Here is a 17,613-nt window from a genome sequence, read left to right on the forward strand (position 1 = left end):
AAAGTGACATGGAAATAGCTAAATTATCCTCTGCCAGTGGAGGGGATTCGTGGATGGCTTGACACCCAGGTGAGACACCTGCTATGCTGCAGACCACTGTTTAAACCAACAAACAACAAAAGTGGTTATTTGACTAAGTCAACACTGTTTCCAGTGGATTTTTTTGTCACTTAATGTCACCAAACCTGACTTTTTTAAAGTGACCTGTTGGTGTTTTTTCAGCACAAATAGCAGTTCTTTTTTACCAAGACATTGCTTTTCCTGCCGGGGTTGTACCCCAAAGCAAGATATTTTAAGCCAAAATATAATCTTTTCCAAGCCATAACCACGTGTGTTTTGTGCCTAAACACACCAAAGTGTTGTTGAAAAATTTTCATGCATCTGCCACATTGTAAGATGTAACCAATCTATGGTTTGCAGAAAAGAACAAGGGCAACATTTTTTGAGGTGATTAAGTTGGTAATGCGGATATTGGGACCATTTCATCGAGATATGTCTTGGATGGGGTTAACTCTCCTGTCACAGCAGGAGGTAGTGTCACATGATGGCATCATTATCAAAACTCAAACAAAGAAAACTATGGAGGTATAATAACAGAGAACACACTTAATACAGAGTTTTGAACAACTAATAGGACAGCTATGTGCTTTTGGAAAAGTTCTGTTAACAGCCCTGTGTGCATAAACAATCATGCTAAAAGCCTTTAGAGACAAACCAAAGAGCTTTCAGTGGCCTATGTAATGATGGTTTGTTATGACTCTCCAACAGTGTTTATTCACTGAACCTGGTGCACTCAGTCACATTTATTGTTTACCTATACAAGATATAGCAATTTTTTCCCCACATTTTTACTATATCCACTAAGATTTTTTTGCACAAATTAAAAATGTGCATAAAATGTGTTGGATGGCAAGTATGTGTGTATGTATATGGGTAGGTATTTATCCTGCAGATGTATATACAGATATAATATTATTATTCTATGTTTTTTTTTCTTTCTTTTTTCTTTTATTAATTAATTAATTAATTAATTTATTTATTTACTTATTTATTTATTTTTTTGTTATTATTGTTATCGCAATACTTTTACTATAATTCATTTTTCTATCTGTTTATTTTATCTTATTTAATTAATATTATTATTCTTTTTTTTTTTTTTAATTATTTATTTATATTGTTGGACCTGTGTTTATTCTCATCAGTTTGTCTGTCACCTTCGTACTTTATAATTATACAAGGGGTTCAGGGGATTTGGGTGGGGGGAGGCACTGCTTATCTATTTATGTTCAATTTACTTGTTAATGTTATAAAAAAAAAAAAAAAAAAAGGGGGAAAAAAGGAACTGTACACACTCTTATATACACTGAATATTGTTGACTTGTCCTTTATAAATAAAAGTTATAAAAAAAAAAATGTGTTGGATGGAAAAGTACTTAATTACTATTTGACATTTACAGCAATGCGAGTCATTTTGTTGTATTTAGAAAAAAAAAGATAGAAAAGCAAGAAAAAAAAAGCATTTTATAAGTGTAATAGAAATAAAAGACCAAAGGCAAGATGAGGAAGTTAGGTTGATGAAAATAGGTAAAATGAAACTTTAGTTAATGGATTTTTTTAAACTCACAATTATTAAACAAAAAGATGATCCATGCAGCATACAATAATTATTATTGCTTCATTTCCACAAATCCACTTTATTCCAGGCATCTAATGCAATTCTTTTTCATTTGGAAATGGGAAGTAAAGTTTTTAAATTAAATTTGCTAATATCAAACGCATTCATAAAAGTATATTACCGGGCTCCTAGAAGGTGATCAGTGACCTGGTGTACCTTTCAGAGTTTGTGGATCTGTAATCTGGACCAGCATAGGGAACTGTAACGTGAACAAATTGTAATGAATTAATATTCTGTACACATTTTTGAAACATTTCATAATTTCATGTAATTTTATTTAAATTAGTGTATGCTGGAACTTAGTGTTTTTTTTGAACACCTGCCTTATATCTAGTAATTGGTCTGTAGATAATTTGTCTGCTTGTATTATCAGGCTCCATTGACATTCTCTCAGCATCTCATCATAGTGGCTCTGCAGCTCATACACCCTTCAAAAGAAAACTTTTCTCAGTTGAGGATGCATCCTTCAATGAACCCCACAGTTTGATCAATTTCCTCTCTATTCTGTGTGTTTGTCAATGTTTGCACTCCTCCACCATTTGTTACCATTGTCTCTGCATCTGCTCTCCTCTCCCAACCTTCCTCTCCCCTCTCCACACCTCATCAATCTCTATTCTGCAGCTCTATCTCTAAATCTGCTACAGTGCTTTCCCTCTCTTCCTCTGGTCTATCTCCTCACTTTCACCTCACTTCTCTGGTGCTCCCTGGAGGAAACCACTTAAAGTGATGTTTTATTACAACTTTCAACAGACCGACCTTTCCCACAGTCGTTTCACACCTCCTTTCCTAACAACATTCTCTCAGATAATGGCCCGTGCTTTATGTTTGTGTGGTGCTGTATTTTGCATTTACGTGATCATTTCCTACAATGGCATTTTCAATATTAAATAATATACCTTTGATTTTACATTATCATATATATATATATATATATATATATATATATATATATATTATTAAAAAGAACAGGATTATTCTTTTGACCCATATGATGCAACATTTTGGAACATAAATGTAATCAGAATGCAAAATGTGTGGTTTACTTTTTCTTGCTTTTAGTTTAGAATCAGCAAAAACAGCCTTAAGGCATGAGAGGATCACAGGTGACAGGATGACAAACCTACTGACACTCTGTTATCTAGATCAGCAATTCACATTTGTTCCGCCTGTGACCCATTAACACAAAGCATTCTGTTATCGTGACCCCTTTGTGTTTTTAGAGACTTGTGTACATAAAAATACACAATATATAGACATTTGTGCTGCCACATTTATTTCTGACAAATCTCCTACCTCAGTAATCCTCCCATGACCCCTTCAGTTCATTGTGCAACACCAGGTTATGGAGCAATGATCTAAATTATTCAGCATTTATTATTCAAGACAGAAAGGAAAATGTACCACTACAGAAAACAAGTAAAGCCTTTATTTGAAAGTTTTGTATTTTCTTAATTATTCTTAGATGTTTCCTTAAAAAAAAGCATGTCATTAGTCCCAGATTTTAGTTAATGTACAGACAATGTTTACTGGGTCCAGACCTTTGAAAAAGCCCCCTCAACAAAGCTCAAGTTATGTTATTTATCTAGCATTGTGGCATGAAACAGCAGTTTCTTGGTTGAAAAAAACAACTAAAAACAATTGGACTAATGCCGTCGTCAAATTGTTGTCAAGCTGTGTGCTCAAGTGCACCAGACAGTTGAGGAGTATCAAAAATGGCATCCACTGTAGACAAGATAGACACTGCTATCGAGGCTGTTCTAAATCAACATGTCTTCTCAATATCGCCAAACATCGTAGTTCATTTTTACTTTGCTCTGCCCCACTCTTAAAAGTCGAGTGTGTAGAAGTAAGCGTTGTGTTTCAGAACTGAGACTTCTCCCGTGTGCCAAGCATTTAGGAGAACTATGATGCCCTGCAGTAATGCGGACTCCTCACCGATTCAAGTACTTCTTTTTCTTGGAAATCAAAACTAAACTTTTTCTCTGCTTTGACTATATTTAGTACCACACAACATATTCTCCTCAGGAGACTGTCAGAAAATTGTCAGGATTTTTTAAAGATATAACATACCTGAAAAAAAGGTTTTTAATTAAATGAATACTGAATCGGAATATTGAATGAAACCAAAGAGACCTTGATATAAACAGCAAATTTTCTGCCCGGTCAGCAGTTGAAATATGTGGATATTTGCAAACAGAAAGAGATTAGTTTCAGCACAAAAAAAGCTACTGAGCAATTTAGCCATTAACAGTGACCTGCATAACTTTCCTTTTGAACTTAAAAGAGCCATGATCCTGAGGTTAATCTAAACAGAGGTCTTCTCGGGGTCAGGGAGGAGGAGGGTGCGCTCTGCCCCTGCTGTGCAATGGATTAGAAGCGGTGGCAGGTCATTACATACCTGGAAGCTGAAGCTAATCAGAATGTTGGCAGAGCCGCAGGCCGCCGGAAATGATTGCCTCTTTTTTTACCTTTCAACGTTCATCTGTACTAATGGTGTTGTCACAACGCTGGCATTTTTATGGCCACCTATAGCACATTTCCAACGCAAACACCGCAAGGAGGTTGTCCATATTTCAGGGGCTGTAAGATTCTTGCATAAAATGGGCATACATTAAGCACATGAGGACAAGAAAAGCAGGAGAAAATCTTTCAAGCAAAAAGGATTTTTGCTCCAGCAGGAAAAATGGAAAGTATATTGCTGAGCCATGTAGCATTGTGATGGGATTATAATGTACAGAATTTAATGCTTCTCGATATCCCGTGAAGCTGTTTCTTCAGTGCACATCCACGTGCCTCAAAGATATATCTGAACATACAGGATCCTCTTTACACGTCAATGTCAATATGAAAACACTTTTGTTCTATAACAATTTGGATATGATCATGAAAATGATCACATATCTCATTGAACCGTTTGTATATTATCAGGCTGTTCTCATGCACTGAGAAGTGAGACTTAAACTGCAACTGATGTTGCCAACAAGCCTAAAATTTATATTTATTAATCAGAAGTTATATTTATTATTCATGAGAAGAGTATTTGTAGAACAATCTCAGGATTTAGATTCAGATTGTTTTTGAAAAATATAAATATATACTTTTTTTGTCATAGTCTGCTGTGTCCTGATTCTTAAGACTTTTGGGAAGACTGGACTAAGTATCTGTACAAGACAATTTGAGTTGCCTCCATAAGTTAGTTTCTTTGTTTTCACTTGGTCGGCTTATTGAGAAGACTGTGTTTTCTTAGTTTTTGAGTTTCAGTTTACTGTGTTGTACCTGTGCTGCTTTTCCCTCACTAACCCATCCACACACATGCTCTGCATCACCTCCCTGCTCCTCAGTTTCTCACAGCCAATCAGCTTCCTGCCTGCTCCTCTGCCTCATTGCCTTATTACCCTCACCTGAGCTTCTTTGCCCTTTTTCTTCACCTGCACTTCATCACTTCATCAGTAGTTTGTATTTAAGGCCTGGTTTTCACTTCAGTCTTTGTTGGATCCTTGTTTTGGTCGTGTGGTTTTTTGTTGTCTCTGTGCTCAGAACTGGAATGAAAGAGTTATCTCTTTGAGTTGTCTGCTGTCTTCTGCATTTGGGTTCATGTGCTCTGAATCTTACACTTTTAATATATTGCCACTTTTGCCAATGTATGCCAATCTCCAAACCTCATATGCATTTTATCTGTTTTAAATGTTTAGATTTTTACTTTCAGTGATATGTCCAAGATTCAGGCTCTTCAATGAGGGTAAATTGATACAATTACTATTTGGTGACAGTTTTAAAAAAACGGTATCCATAAGCAGCATAAGTTTGTCTTTCTTGACTGGATGAACAGTGAAACTTCTTATCTCTGAAATCCTCCTCGCTGAATCGACAGAGTACTTTGCGTTAACACCCTCTGAGGTATAATAAGTGCCTGTTGTTTAGATTTTATTTAGTTTGCTTTACATATGCTCAAGGGGCATGGCGTTTAAAGACAAAACAATATGAAATGTCTTTAGTCTGCTGCGGCTTTAAAGACATCTAATTTCAGCTCAGACTTAAACAAACAGGCAGCAACATTTTTACTGAAATGCAAAAGAAATGTTTGAGTTTTAGTAACATGTCTGCTTTAAATAGTAATCACTTAAGACAGTTATAAATACTATATGAATGCATATATATCCCCTTTTTTATTGAGAAGTGATTCCTTTTCCTGACTATTAGGCATGAAGATCTTATTATGCATGTTAAATTATAAGCAGATCTCATAATTAACAAATATGCACTAAGCTGTCCCACACCACTGAATCAGCAACTAAAAAACACTCCTTTCTCTGTATATACTGTAAATCTGTATATTTTCTTTGACATTTTGAACCCAACTTTCCAAGTTTACACAAATCTTCATACTGCTTCATACATCAGTGAAACAGGCCTGATGTGGAGGCAATTAAAAAGACATTCAGAGTCGGTTAGTATGTTGGTGATGATTAAAAAAACAGGGTTCAGATCAGAAAATGGTGAGAGCTATGCTTTCAGCCTAATAAGTTCCTCTGGGCAAAGTTTACTTTGTACTAAGTCATTTAGATATAGAGTCTTTTTTAAAATTCTCTTAATGGGGGTTTAACACCATCTGAAACATTAATTATCATTTGGGGTCACTCCATGGATCCAAATTATATACCTGCAAATGAAAACAAAGCATGATTAAACATCATAAAACACTGTATATTTTTCCCCTCTGGTATTAAGTGATGATAAATCTCCACAAAACATTTTTCTGTATGCATTATGGTTTTCACCGCCTGCTCACTGTTCTCCTTCTGTCTGGTCCCAGCGGTTCCACTTAGCACTCATTGCACCATTTATTTTCATTATACTCTGACACTGTGACTACAGCCTAAAACCAGCATCTCATCATCTCAGTGCTTTCTTGGTTGGAGCTCACTATGGCCCACAAAACTCTGGATATTTTATTTCATTATCCACTTATTGCTCCAAACATTGTGTTTTAAGGGCTCTCATTTTGAGATCCAGAGCACAGCTTTTTATTTCATATTAAATTTATATAATAAACAACATCTCTGGAATGTCAAAGGAATAATAACATTGTCAAAGCTTTAATTAGAGACAGCTTTATTAGTTTTTGGCTGTATCTTCGCTTGTAGTGCTTTCAGTGAAGGTAAACAATAAACAAGATTGTTTTTGTCTTTGAAGCTTTGTTGTTCTGCCAAATATCAGTTCAAAGTTTATACATTTGGTCTTTTATGATCAGCCTATGCATGAAAAAAGCTGAGTGTCCAACAAATTGTGTATCTCACAATGAATAATTCATATCTCCCGAAGGCGTGTATGTAATCCTGCATGTGTATGATTTCTTGCTCAGTATGAATGAAGCTTAAGCTTTTCCATCAATGCACTCAGCAGTCTGCTGCTTTCATCCTGGAGAGCAGAGCCGAATCCCAAAGAACCTCTGAAGGAGCAATTACAAGACCACAGAAATGCCAACTGTCATGCTCCTCCCAGGGATGATGGCCAGATGTTGATGAACTGCCCCAAGTGTGGTTACTTTCTGCTGGCCTGACAAGAGGCAATGACTGCGAGCTGGGACTCAAGAAGAATAGCACATACACACTCTGCAACACAATACAGAATATCCTCAGTATGGTGGAGCGAACTGAAATCACCTGCTCAGCTGATATGCACAGTATCATCTTGAGTAAAAGCTGACAGCTTGTAAGACCCTCCAAAAAAGTGATTGTCCCTAAACAATAGTAAGTAAGCACAGCAGCCAATCTTAAGATTCCCCACATGTTGAAGCTGTGTGCTCAGGCACTGAGAGTCACATATATTTCAAGACTTTGGTGGATGGCATATCTTTTTGTAGTCTTTACAAAATAACAAGCACAAGGCCAAATTTGTGAAGAGCAGATTTAAAGGACCAGTGTGTGGATAAATATTTGTGTTTCATTAGATTTAGCTGAATTTAGGTTTTGATGATGGGTGACCAAAATTCTATGTCAAGACAACGTAGTCAGTTAGATGTAACAAACAGATGTTGTTGATATTTTGTTGGGTTTAAGTTGTGTCGTTAAGTAACCAATATCAAACTTCTTTTAAACATATTATCCCATCGTGATGTAGAAATGACATTTAGTCATAACGTATGGAGAAAGAAATTTTTACTTTGTTAGACATTTAAAATGTCATTTACCTGATTTTCTTTCCAGCCAATTTTTTTCTTGTCTGTCCAACACAAGACTCCAACATCTTTCTGACATCATACTGACATCCACTGCCAGCTGACTGTGACAGAATGGGAAATTTGAAAAGAGAGAACAGTAAATAAAGGGTGTAGGGCTAATGGTAAATTGTCTGTTTTAAGCTTTAATTACAAAGAAGGTACAGTTGAGGTGAAAAAGAAAGAATGGTGAGTGAGAGGTAGCAATACTAGCTGTATAAACTAATCTGTCCTCTCTCTGTTGAACAAGCTTCTCGGCTTATGCTCATAGTAATTGCTTATGAGTGATAGACAGACAACATGCATCACTGAGACAGCTATGAATACAAAATAAAGAATATAGTTTTACCTTACTGTGAGTGTTATGTAAATGTCCAGGTCTATGAGCAGCGGGCAACGATGTCAAGCAACTAAGCAACACAGATATTGAAGTTTCTGAGAGAAAATATAAAACCTTCAACTTTCAGACTTGGAACAAAACAGCTTGGCTGTCAACACCCTCCATGCCTGCTTTGCATTTTATCATCACTATAAAGTTGGAACCGTACCGATCGCTTCTCTGCCCTGCTGTTAAACTGATTTTTTTTTTCTTTTTTTCCTTTTTTTTTTTACAGCTTGGCACACTACACAAGAGCTCTTGTTGTTCATAAGACACATGAATTTGCCGGAGGGGCGGTTTGGAGCACATGCCAGTTTATTTGGTGAGCTTGGCACCGCTGCACATGAAAGTGTAATAAAAACCCATCTGCTACAAGACTGACGCTGAGCCAGTCCAATAGAAATGAGGCTTGTCCTCTGTTTGTAATTGCTTTTTGTTTTTTTTTTTGTCGTGTTTGTCTGTCTGTGTGTGTGTGTGTGTGTGTGTGTGTGTGTGTGTGTGTGTGTGTGTACTTGAGGATTTGGCCAACAGTTTGTAATTGTAATTTTTAGATGTAAAATCAGAAGTGTGCTGCTTCAGTTCATACAGATACACGACATATGGACCGCACCAATGCTGCTGCTGCCAAAAATACCAGAACATGTTTTTGTAAAGATTTCATTTAGGACAGAAAATACAAGCTACTGAACTCACCAACATGATACACATTGTTCTAACATGCTGTCAATCTTGTGCAAACAATGCATTTCAGCAACTGTGAACGCTCACTGTTGAACCTCTCATTTCCTTTTGAAGGCAACGGCAATGTATAATAGTGTTGTCATGACAACAGGGTATAGTGATGGAATTAAGTAGCTGCACACACAAGCAAATGCAAAATTGATTGACTCTGCATAATGCGCCCCGAATCGCACGCTCTCTCTTTGGGAATGCTGATGAACACGGGATGAATCTCATCAGAGAACAAACATGCTGCAGGATGCTACACTCTGGAAATCCCATCATCTTACAAATGAAGTAATGCATTTTTCAGCTGGCCAGATAGAGCTCCATCTCTTTTGGTGTGCTTGTTATTACACACTACCACCTTTATGTTTCTTTTCTGGAGCAGGCAGCAGTTTTAAATTTGAAGATTTGATACATTCACCCTTCTTTATAATATGTGACGGCAGCAAAAGGTGCCACAGCAGCTAGGCTGATTTCTCTTAGTATTCTGACAGTGAGGCCTGATGGGGATAGGGAGATTGAATGTGGGTGATCTGCAAGAGCATACATTCACATGATTTAAACCGCATGACTGTGAGATGTGGAGTGGGTTGTAATGAAGTCCAAAGTAAGCATAGAGATAGGCAGGTAGTTCAACATGTCACTGTGGTAAAATCTTATCAAAATTCTCACATTTCAGTCCGCTGCTGCAGAGGGGTTTGCTTTACAGTGGGACAACAGTCATCATCCCCTGGGGAAATTTTCAAGTACAAGCGTAACTTTAGAAATCCATTGATTCATTTTCCTTGAAATATGAAGGGACATAATAAGTAGTGACAAGTGACAACAGAGCTGAGTTGTTTCAAATACTGACTCACTCCATCAAATATGTACAAAGACAGACGACTCTATAACTAGCAGTCCACTGTAGACAAAGCAAATCATTTTCATGAGAAAGGTCTGTCTTCTAGACAACCGTCTTTAGGTTTACTCTAAAGACAGACATATAAAGAACTTGCTATGGCATTTCTTGTAGCCTACTATTTTTTCAGCTATTTTTGTCATTTAATCCATGGTTACAGAAGACTGCAGCCTCTCAAGACACCGAGCTTGTTTTGGGAAGTTCAAATTTTTCAGTGAATGTGATGTGGAGAGAAAATGTAAGAAAATACAGGCAAAACATGCAGATTCTCTCTTGCTGTCAAGTGACCATGCTAATAACTAAGACATCTCTCTGGTTTTGTTAATGATGGTTGTTGTGTGAAAATTTGGGAAATGCACGAGTTAAATGCGAACATTGATATAACAAAAAACTGTCACATAGCCCCAACAACTTTTTACACATTGGTTTCTGAAAGGATTAAAGAAAGGAAGATGATATAGCATGGCATCAACGCAAACATGTCCATTCAGCTATTCTGCTAAAGCTTCTATACATTGTGTGCTTTCAGCAACTTTATACATCCTAAAAACTGAAAATTATAAGTCCACTCAGTCTAAAAATACCTCAGTCTCCTGTGTGACAGTCCTGTGTTTAACCTATTCATCCATCATGTTTTACTCCCTCTATGGACTATGTCGCTCATTATGCTATGTCACCTAACTTTCTGGCAGTTAAATTATATGTTTTTTTTCTCCAAATTTACCACTTTAATCTCAAATAATTTTCAAGTTGGCTTTTACTAGCCCTAACCATGACCTGTTCCCCTAACTGCTTCCAACCTTGATGTGTCAACATGAGGAGTACTAGCCAATCACAGCACATAGTGTGATCCATAATAATGTGTCACAGGGATATGTGTAAATATGTGAATAGCTGCAGTGTGACTTGTCTTACCTGAGCTGGGTGCAAACAGACATTCCAATCTTCAAGCTAGGCTAACTTGCTTTTGGCTGTAGCTGCATATTTAGCATACAGACATGCGATGTCAATCTTTTCATCCAACTCTTAGAAAGTGAATGGCCATATTTTCTGAAATGTCAAACTTTTTGCAGAAAGGTGAACATCAATTTCCTAGTTTCTTGGGTGACTATATTTTTATGAAAGACATATTATAATCTTATAAAAATATTGTTTTTACCAGTTCTTTTTCAGCCAGACATTTTTTTTAACAACAGGGGAAAGTGCTTTTCAAACAATGGCATCTGATCCTGTCAGCCCTAAATTCGATTTAAGTATGTAGTTGCAGTTTTTCAGCAGTGCTCTTGTCTTGTTACATTGGATAGAGGCATGTCCGGGTTTGTTCACATTTAACTGAGATAGATTATTTACAAAAAGGCTTAATAGGCTTAATATGCCTCCACACGTGAGCCTTTATATGTTGATGTGACTGTTGCTTGGCTCATCAGTGTGGCCTGTAGGAAGCTGAATTGGACCTGAGAAATCCTGAGCCTGCAGTACTGATGACAATTGGTAAAGGATTAAATAGCAGTTGACTGCAATCTGCGCCCACTGTGTTGAAATGCCAAGGGCTGCTGAGAGTGAGAGCACAGAAGATTGCATCACCTCCTGAGCAAAAGCTGGCTCTAATGAGAGCGTACTAACACTGCACTGTTTAATAGCCAGAATGGATCTTGCTTGTCCAGCTCCCCATAGACGAGCAGGCACTGTGAGTCCACATGGCATTTATAGTAAGTGCTCACATAGCTATTGACTGCTGAGTCAATGACTAATAAAGAGCAAGTATTAAGTAGGAAGAATTTCACATTTATGTAATCACTTTAAAGTGTTTTCATAAGTTAATGCTAATTACTGTTGATCAGAACTCACTCCATTGCTCCACACTTTCTGTAGTTATTTGATAAAAATTGTAATTCAGTTTAATATTCAGAACCATTGCATCTACATGTGACACACAATACACTCATCAGCACCACACAAGATCTATCTTTATTCATTGCATGTTTCCGTCAAGCCACATTAGCCTCGGAAGGAAAGCGGTAAACGGAAAGATGGTTAATGTGCCGCACCTGCTGCTAGTTGACATCTTCGCTTCTCAGCGACAGCCAGTTAAAATTGTAGCAGAAATGAACAGGAAAGATTTACTGGAGCGCAAAGCTGTATCCAGTGAACCAGGAAATGGTGGCAAGGTTTTTGCCATTACATAATTTTTCCTGAACGGTCAGGGAGATGACACGTAGGAGACAGAGGAGACAGGCTGGCCAACAAGCTGCCTGACTGGGAAGTGATGAATTCTGTGGTGTGTGAAAATACTTTTCTCCTGTTGAGAACAAGTGTCATGGTGTAATGTTCATGAAGGGTCTTGTGTCGGCAAATGGCACTGCATCAGGTGGTGCTACAAAAGATGGCTTTGACTGTTTCCAGTCTGGTGGTTCAGCAGCTGTAAATGAGGGATAATTTTTCAACGGCACGCCGAGTTCAAGTCCAAGTGTTGCATTTCATTTTTAAAATCAACATGTAAATGTATTTCACTGCCAAACATCCTGCAGTTTTGAAGCCAATGCAGTTATTGTTGTACATAAAGTGTGGCAGACTAGAGCTTCAGATCCAGAATGCTCTATTTAAATGTCATAAAAAAGAAAGTGCATCTTTTTGCTTGTGATGCACTTTCAATGGACATGATAACTGATGAAAAAGGTGTATTCACTCTGCTCAAGTTAGCTTTCCCCTCCACTTGACCCCCAAGAGGGTCACTTTTCTCAAAATGTAAGCTCTGCACGTCTTCACCAGGGTATGGCAACATTTTCCTACATTTGACTCACAAAATAGCCTTTGGAGGTGATACCTGCACCATCTACATGCTAAAAAGCTTGGCCATTGCAAAGAGAGTTGCAGGAGGAGACGCCTTAGGACTTTTGAAGTTAAATCCCTAAGGATTGTGTAAAGGATCCAAAATAGCCTAAAAATACAGAGATGATTGAGCCTGCCAGCGACTGCACCCACATTTTAAGCCTTCACCTTGCACATTAAAGCTGTGGTCATATGGGTTCCAAAGCTCGGAGCTCAGTTTAATATTCATGAAGTGCTGAACAGCCTGAGACCTCTGTGCACTCGAGAGCCAAAAGATATATTGTTATTTGGTGTGGTAAACAGAGCTTTGGAAGAAAGTGCAGCGAGGCAATTTGCCACACATACTGTTATTTCCTCAGCCTTTTTGAAAACGCTATAGATGTATCAGACTGCACAGAAAGCTAAGGGTTAATGGGCAGAGGTGACTTTCATGGACAGACAATAGCGAGAATTGTGTCTCTCCAATCAACATCAATGTCACTTTAAGCAGTTAACATTTTCTGTTAAAAAAAATTAACATCTGTTATTTCTGTGCATGGCTTTAAATAACTTATCGATGTATCTCATACAATGGTTTGTATGATATCTGACATATTGGTGCCCCACGATTGCCATTATGTACATACAAGGCAAGGCAATTATATTTGTACAACACATTTCATACACCAGGGAAATTTAATATGCTTTACAGGGTACTAAAATACAGGAAAGGTAAAAGATTTACTATTTAAAAAGTGAAACGTACAAACAAGTGATACAAGATGTACAACATTTTAGAAGTAAGCTTGTGCAGGTCAAGTGAAAAGAGAATGAATAATTAAATAAGAATGCATTAAGTACCCCCAAATTTAGATGCACAAGTAATTTAAATCAGAAACAATTAATGGGTAGACTATATGTGTAAAATAGGAACATTTTTAGCTGTGACTTAAAAGTGTTCAGAATTGAGGCACATCTTATATACTGGGAAGCTGTTAAAGGTCTGTGTTACCTGATAACAAAATGCTGCTACACTGTGTTTTTCTCTTTGGACAACCAGTTGACCAGTCTCAAGTTTCCTTAGCGTTATTCTAGGTCCATATGCCACAAGCATTTCAGAGATGTATTAGGGCCCAGAGACACAAAGTCATTTGTAAAGGTATATACTTAACATGAAATTACGTAGGGTCAGGTTTAGGCAAGTGGAGCTAGCTAGGTGAGGTTTAGAAAAAGAAACACGGTGACGATGTCACTTAAAATAACTCAAAGTTCACTGGGTTTGACATGGTCTTAAACATCAGTCCCCTGGAAAAGTCCTGTGTCTGTTTGACCCATCCATCATCCCAACCTGCATCCTAATGCAGACTTTTGGTCTTTATTCAACTTCCATCTTTACTCCCGTCAGTGCACTGGTCACATGATGAGAGTCTTCCCAAATATATGCGTTGCACATGAATTACAAGTTTATAATTCCATGGGCTATATATAAATTGTGGTGCATTACTTTCCATAAATATACTTGCGAAGAGCGTATGCGAAAAGCCTGAACAGCTGTGTCGATCTAATTCACACCTGACACTTTTTTTTCTTTCGCCGTTTTTCATGAACATAGCTAAGCAGCTACAGGCTGGAAAAAAATGTTTAAAATGTTGATGCAGCACTTAATAAGTGTAATTGATGTACTGGAGATGACTGGAGCAGGATCAATGAGTAGTTCATCCAGTTTAAATGCCAACAAGCTTATACTGACCTGAAATATAAACACAAGGTATATGAGACTTGAGCTATGATAGCACAGCCTAAATAAATTAAGATCATTGGGGGAAACCAGCCTTTTTTCAAGCTAATTCATTTTCATGATGACAGCCCAGGGATGTCCAGGGAGAACATTAAAAATTGATCAGTATCTAAATGATTTATTTTTGCAATCCATATAAAAGCTGCAGCAAGTTCTTCTCATATGCTGAAACTTGTATCATTAGCCCTTTGTATTGTTTTATTTATATTCTTGTGGGAAATATAATGACAATGGAGATCAGTCAGTGGGGCCTAATGGGATTTTTTGGCAAATGATGAAAAGATAGCATTTTTCATTTTCCAGTAATAAACATTCATTTAAACCTAATACATACCCATAAATCTCATCTAAAATCTCAATAATATAATAATATTTCATTTATTGTCACATTGGGAGCAACGATTGTGCGTTACGTTCTCTGCTGATTGCATCAATTTGCTCAGAGAGAGGAGCGCGCTCCTCTGTTCTGCTATCTGAAAGCAGCAGGTAAAGAAGCGGCTGAATGTGTCAAAGAGACCTCAATAAATAATGGATGTCATGAAGCTTCTGTGGAAGCTGTCGGCATTGAAATCCACTCCCTGGTTGAGTCACACTCCCAGTTCGCTCCTTTCATTTTACATTTAACGGACCCTGTGCTGTATAACCATCATCTTCTTCAACACACATACACACACACGCGCACACACACACACACACACACACACACACACACACACACACACACACACACATATACTTCATCTCTGGCTGGGGCTGTCTGAGGCAGTTAGTGTTGGGGAGGTGCTGAGCTCAGAGCAGCCAGGCAGGTGTTGTGTCCGTCTTAGGGGTTCACGTCTGCATACATCAGCTTCAATTTTACCCTCAGTTCTCCGGGCTTGAGAGCCTGGTTGACACCCACAGGAAGGGAGCAGACAGCAGCATCAGCCAAGAGGAAAAATAAACAGCCTCTTTTGGACCAGGCACACAGTGAAAATTGTAGCGTTTCTCAAAGACCTCTAGGGTTAACTGGTTTTCTTTTGTAGCTGCGAATTGATTTCTGAGCTCTTCAAATGGTGCTATCTGTTCCCGCTCATATGTGGAAGGGGAGGGCTTTTAGCTGCGGATGTCCCAAATGTCTAAACCCCAAACAAATCACTTTCCAGTATTGCCAACACTGACAGAAGACAGCAGGTGCACTGGAATTAAATACCTCATTAAAGTCAGAGCAAACAAATAGATTTTATGGCCCCACATGACTTTGATACAACTCATATAAACCTGGGTGATCAAAATAACAGTTTAAATGTGTTCAAACTTTAATTAAAAAAAATACCTTCCCCAGAAAATCTAAAATGCATGCTGTGCGCTCCACATGTCAGGCTCTTGCACAGATGGATCAAAGTCAGCAGGATGAATGGCTCTCTTCGCTTTGATAATAATTAATTACACACTCAAGAAAAAACAAATGCCTATGCAGGCGCCATAGTAAGTGTGAGGGGATTATACCTCTTTTAATAAGCCCAGAGATAAAGAGTATCATGGCAAAAATTCTCGTCATGTATTTTACATTGTTTGTTACCAAAAATAGCAGAATAGTCTTTTTACATCAGATTAAGAGTCAGTCAGGATAATAGTTTTGCAACTTATTTGAGGCCATGTTGATTAAGATATATACAATAGCAGCATTTATATAATAATAAAAGAACTGTGTGATAATGGCTAGCTATGGAGATGCAGTTTGTGCTTATTGTGCAATAAGTATGTCTTTAATACCAGAGGGACAAGGAGAAAGCCAGGAATATTCTCTTTGTCTCCAATATGAGATCATTGTTCTTCACCTATAATGTGAATCTTCTGGCTGTCAAAGTGGGAGAGAAGGCCGCTTGTCTTTTCACTGAGCCCAGACCATGCTTACATTGTCAGCCCTGGACAGCTCAACACAGACACACATCTACTTACCTCTGAATCACGTGAAGGTGAATCCGAAAATACTTCAGAAATATTGATATGATCAGGATTGGATGTTGATGACCATGGCATCACTCCTAGGTCACTCTGTTGTTATTCTGATCTCATAAAACAATTTGTCAGTGCTTTAATGAAAGTGTGCAACATGAAGAGGTGCCTTTTAATGTGCGCATGAAATGCTGCTGGGTGGTGTCAGCTAATAATGCGGCCAGACAGAGCCGGTTGCAGTGTTATAATATCCCGTTGGATGGGCGGACGGCCTGTATAATGGGGAGGTGGATAGATCCCACAAACCCTGGACCCTGATGCGGAAGTCTGGTGTTTGCTTCCCATGAATGTGATTTGTGTTTTTGGACCCTTACCCATGTCCCTCCTTTCCCTAAACCTAACCATTCGTGACTTTGTCACCTAAACCTAACCATCTGTGCCAGCATGTGTGTATGTTGGCAGTCTGGCATTGATTGCTATATGCTTTTGTTGTGTAAACACAACCATGCCATGTCATCCTACCATGTCCATTTGTTGACATCATAGTAGCGACATCCTGGAAAATAAACTACAGATGTAGAAGGACACCTAACTCGTGAAAACGTAGACAAAGAAGAAGTCCACGACGAAAGCTGCGACATGTGACAAGCTGGGATGAGAACGTGTTGCCCAGATCTAAGCTGTTTCACATCTACTTCATATTTTTTTGATGACCATTTTAAGGCACGGACTCATCTGCATCTCGCTGACCATCACGATGATGCAAACCTTCTGCATGCTAGTAGACCCTTTTTACAGCAAATATTATGACTTGTTAAAAGAAGGAAAAGTGTGGGTGTAAATGTTAACATTAACACTTGCTCCATTCCATTAAGTATTCCAGTAAGCTTTGTCAGTGACTTAGTGTACAAAGTACCAAACCCTAGAAACGACTCACCTAAATGCAATCTAGATATATATAATGTTACTAATTCCACTGTCCTTTTTTCTGCTTTGGCAAGTCAAAATGTCTGCAGTGAAAAGGGTTTATGGGAGGCCCCATAACACTCACGCCAGTGTTAACAATCCTGTCTCAGTGGGAGTCAGCAGTTTAATGGCACTGACATTGTAGATTTTCTTTCAAACAGTACTTGTTCCTACATTAGCCTGTAGACTTAGTATCTTCTATGTTCCT

This window comes from Plectropomus leopardus, chromosome 2 (genome assembly GCF_026936395.1).
Source record: "Plectropomus leopardus strain MGB_pleo_1.0 chromosome 2, ASM2693639v1, whole genome shotgun sequence".
Lineage (NCBI taxonomy): Eukaryota > Metazoa > Chordata > Actinopteri > Perciformes > Serranidae > Plectropomus > Plectropomus leopardus.